This window comes from Arachis ipaensis, chromosome B7 (assembly GCF_059453495.1).
Source record: "Arachis ipaensis isolate K30076 ecotype BB chromosome B7, ASM5945349v1, whole genome shotgun sequence".
Taxonomy (NCBI): domain Eukaryota; kingdom Viridiplantae; phylum Streptophyta; class Magnoliopsida; order Fabales; family Fabaceae; genus Arachis; species Arachis ipaensis.
In genome coordinates, this window is record NC_142442.1 from 56,435,001 (window position 1) to 56,440,000 (window position 5,000).

Below are 5,000 nucleotides of genomic sequence, written 5' to 3' on the forward strand. Positions count from 1 at the left end.
CCCGTGGCACTTTGGTAATGGCTCGGCAGCCTATTATAGGGGGGAGGGGTGTCGTGATGCTGAAACTCGAGTTGCCCAAAGGCTTGCTGGGCGCAATGCCAGCAAGATGCACGTTGCCTTGCCATCCCCTAGGCACACTAGCAAGCACGTTGTGGTTGTGGTGTGCCGCCGGGCTCCCCCGCCCCCCACGGAGGCACCCGCCGTTGCAACGATGGCTCGGAGCGTTGCAACGGAGGAGCCAAATTTTCATATCTCAGAATTGGCTCGTGCATTTTTCGTGAAATTTTGAGGGAACCTTGGTAATATTATGTGAAGGCTGCACAAAAAAATCCAGGTCAAAAATCGCAGGTTTGCTCCGTTTTTCATTTTTTTTGAATTTCCGGCATTCCGGGCGGTAAAAAAATCGTCAAAAAAAATCGGCACGGTGTAAATTCACCAAATTTGGAGGATGGAAAGTTCTTATTTTTCTAGAGGTTGTTGCAAAAAACGGCGTCAAAATTCGACCTCTAGAGCACTTTCCTTTAGTATGTCTCCTCACGGAAAAGGACGTCTACCCGTGGCACTTTGGTAATGGCTCGGCAGCCTATTATAGGGGGGAGGGGTGTCGTGATGCTGAAACTCGAGTTGCCCAAAGGCTTGCTGGGCGCAATGCCAGCAAGATGCACGTTGCCTTGCCATCCCCTAGGCACACTAGCAAGCACGTTGTGGTTGTGGTGTGCCGCCGGGCTCCCCCGCCCCCCACGGAGGCACCCGCCGTTGCAACGATGGCTCGGAGCGTTGCAACGGAGGAGCCAAATTTTCATATCTCAGAATTGGCTCGTGCATTTTTCGTGAAATTTTGAGGGAACCTTGGTAATATTATGTGAAGGCTGCACAAAAAAATCCAGGTCAAAAATCGCAGGTTTGCTCCGTTTTTCATTTTTTTTGAATTTCCGGCATTCCGGGCGGTAAAAAAATCGTCAAAAAAAATCGGCACGGTGTAAATTCACCAAATTTGGAGGATGGAAAGATCTTATTTTTCTAGAGGTTGTTGCAAAAAACGGCGTCAAAATTCGACCTCTAGAGCACTTTCCTTTAGTATGTCTCCTCACGGAAAAGGACGTCTACCCGTGGCACTTTGGTAATGGCTCGGCAGCCTATTATAGGGGGGAGGGGTGTCGTGATGCTGAAACTCGAGTTGCCCAAAGGCTTGCTGGGCGCAATGCCAGCAAGATGCACGTTGCCTTGCCATCCCCTAGGCACACTAGCAAGCACGTTGTGGTTGTGGTGTGCCGCCGGGCTCCCCCGCCCCCCACGGAGGCACCCGCCGTTGCAACGATGGCTCGGAGCGTTGCAACGGAGGAGCCAAATTTTCATATCTCAGAATTGGCTCGTGCATTTTTCGTGAAATTTTGAGGGAACCTTGGTAATATTATGTGAAGGCTGCACAAAAAAATCCAGGTCAAAAATCGCAGGTTTGCTCCGTTTTTCATTTTTTTTGAATTTCCGGCATTCCGGGCGGTAAAAAAATCGTCAAAAAAAATCGGCACGGTGTAAATTCACCAAATTTGGAGGATGGAAAGTTCTTATTTTTCTAGAGGTTGTTGCAAAAAACGGCGTCAAAATTCGACCTCTAGAGCACTTTCCTTTAGTATGTCTCCTCACGGAAAAGGACGTCTACCCGTGGCACTTTGGTAATGGCTCGGCAGCCTATTATAGGGGGGAGGGGAGTCGTGATGCTGAAACTCGAGTTGCCCAAAGGCTTGCTGGGCGCAATGCCAGCCAGATGCACGTTGCCTTGCCATCCCCTAGGCACACTAGCAAGCACGTTGTGGTTGTGGTGTGCCGCCGGGCTCCCCCGCCCCCCACGGAGGCACCCGCCGTTGCAACGATGGCTCGGAGCGTTGCAACGGAGGAGCCAAATTTTCATATCTCAGAATTGGCTCGTGCATTTTTCGTGAAATTTTGAGGGAACCTTGGTAATATTATGTGAAGGCTGCACAAAAAAATCCAGGTCAAAAATCCCACGTTTGCTCCGTTTTTCATTTTTTTTGAATTTCCGGCTTTCCGGGCGGTAAAAAAATCGGCAAAAAAAATCGGCACGGTGTAAATTCACCAAATTTGGGGGATGGAAAGATCTTATTTTTCTAGAGGTTGTTGCAAAAAACGGCGTCAAAATTCGACCTCTAGAGCACTTTCCTTGAGTATGTCTCCTCACGGAAAAGGACGTCTACCCGTGGCACTTTGGTAATGGCTCGGCAGCCTATTATAGGGGGGAGGGGTGTCGTGATGCTGAAACTCGAGTTGCCCAAAGGCTTGCTGGGCGCAATGCCAGCAAGATGCACGTTGCCTTGCCATCCCCTAGGCACACTAGCAAGCACGTTGTGGTTGTGGTGTGCCGCCGGGCTCCCCCGCCCCCCACGGAGGCACCCGCCGTTGCAACGATGGCTCGGAGCGTTGCAACGGAGGAGCCAAATTTTCATATCTCAGAATTGGCTCGTGCATTTTTCGTGAAATTTTGAGGGAACCTTGGTAATATTATGTGAAGGCTGCACAAAAAAATCCAGGTCAAAAATCGCAGGTTTGCTCCGTTTTTCATTTTTTTTGAATTTCCGGCATTCCGGGCGGTAAAAAAATCGTCAAAAAAAATCGGCACGGTGTAAATTCACCAAATTTGGAGGATGGAAAGTTCTTATTTTTCTAGAGGTTGTTGCAAAAAACGGCGTCAAAATTCGACCTCTAGAGCACTTTCCTTTAGTATGTCTCCTCACGGAAAAGGACGTCTACCCGTGGCACTTTGGTAATGGCTCGGCAGCCTATTATAGGGGGGAGGGGAGTCGTGATGCTGAAACTCGAGTTGCCCAAAGGCTTGCTGGGCGCAATGCCAGCCAGATGCACGTTGCCTTGCCATCCCCTAGGCACACTAGCAAGCACGTTGTGGTTGTGGTGTGCCGCCGGGCTCCCCCGCCCCCCACGGAGGCACCCGCCGTTGCAACGATGGCTCGGAGCGTTGCAACGGAGGAGCCAAATTTTCATATCTCAGAATTGGCTCGTGCATTTTTCGTGAAATTTTGAGGGAACCTTGGTAATATTATGTGAAGGCTGCACAAAAAAATCCAGGTCAAAAATCGCAGGTTTGCTCCGTTTTTAATTTTTTTTGAATTTCCGGCATTCCGGGCGGTAAAAAAATCGTCAAAAAAAATCGGCACGGTGTAAATTCACCAAATTTGGAGGATGGAAAGATCTTATTTTTCTAGAGGTTGTTGCAAAAAACGGCGTCAAAATTCGACCTCTAGAGCACTTTCCTTTAGTATGTCTCCTCACGGAAAAGGACGTCTACCCGTGGCACTTTGGTAATGGCTCGGCAGCCTATTATAGGGGGGAGGGGTGTCGTGATGCTGAAACTCGAGTTGCCCAAAGGCTTGCTGGGCGCAATGCCAGCCAGATGCACGTTGCCTTGCCATCCCCTAGGCACACTAGCAAGCACGTTGTGGTTGTGGTGTGCCGCCGGGCTCCCCCGCCCCCCACGGAGGCACCCGCCGTTGCAACGATGGCTCGGAGCGTTGCAACGGAGGAGCCAAATTTTCATATCTCAGAATTGGCTCGTGCATTTTTCGTGAAATTTTGAGGGAACCTTGGTAATATTATGTGAAGGCTGCACAAAAAAATCCAGGTCAAAAATCCCACGTTTGCTCCGTTTTTCATTTTTTTTGAATTTCCGGCTTTCCGGGCGGTAAAAAAATCGGCAAAAAAAATCGGCACGGTGTAAATTCACCAAATTTGGGGGATGGAAAGATCTTATTTTTCTAGAGGTTGTTGCAAAAAACGGCGTCAAAATTCGACCTCTAGAGCACTTTCCTTGAGTATGTCTCCTCACGGAAAAGGACGTCTACCCGTGGCACTTTGGTAATGGCTCGGCAGCCTATTATAGGGGGGAGGGGTGTCGTGATGCTGAAACTCGAGTTGCCCAAAGGCTTGCTGGGCGCAATGCCAGCAAGATGCACGTTGCCTTGCCATCCCCTAGGCACACTAGCAAGCACGTTGTGGTTGTGGTGTGCCGCCGGGCTCCCCCGCCCCCCACGGAGGCACCCGCCGTTGCAACGATGGCTCGGAGCGTTGCAACGGAGGAGCCAAATTTTCATATCTCAGAATTGGCTCGTGCATTTTTCGTGAAATTTTGAGGGAACCTTGGTAATATTATGTGAAGGCTGCACAAAAAAATCCAGGTCAAAAATCGCAGGTTTGCTCCGTTTTTCATTTTTTTTGAATTTCCGGCATTCCGGGCGGTAAAAAAATCGTCAAAAAAAATCGGCACGGTGTAAATTCACCAAATTTGGAGGATGGAAAGTTCTTATTTTTCTAGAGGTTGTTGCAAAAAACGGCGTCAAAATTCGACCTCTAGAGCACTTTCCTTTAGTATGTCTCCTCACGGAAAAGGACGTCTACCCGTGGCACTTTGGTAATGGCTCGGCAGCCTATTATAGGGGGGAGGGGAGTCGTGATGCTGAAACTCGAGTTGCCCAAAGGCTTGCTGGGCGCAATGCCAGCCAGATGCACGTTGCCTTGCCATCCCCTAGGCACACTAGCAAGCACGTTGTGGTTGTGGTGTGCCGCCGGGCTCCCCCGCCCCCCACGGAGGCACCCGCCGTTGCAACGATGGCTCGGAGCGTTGCAACGGAGGAGCCAAATTTTCATATCTCAGAATTGGCTCGTGCATTTTTCGTGAAATTTTGAGGGAACCTTGGTAATATTATGTGAAGGCTGCACAAAAAAATCCAGGTCAAAAATCGCAGGTTTGCTCCGTTTTTCATTTTTTTTGAATTTCCGGCATTCCGGGCGGTAAAAAAATCGTCAAAAAAAATCGGCACGGTGTAAATTCACCAAATTTGGAGGATGGAAAGATCTTATTTTTCTAGAGGTTGTTGCAAAAAACGGCGTCAAAATTCGACCTCTAGAGCACTTTCCTTTAGTATGTCTCCTCACGGAAAAGGACGTCTACCCGTGGCACTTTGGTAATGGCT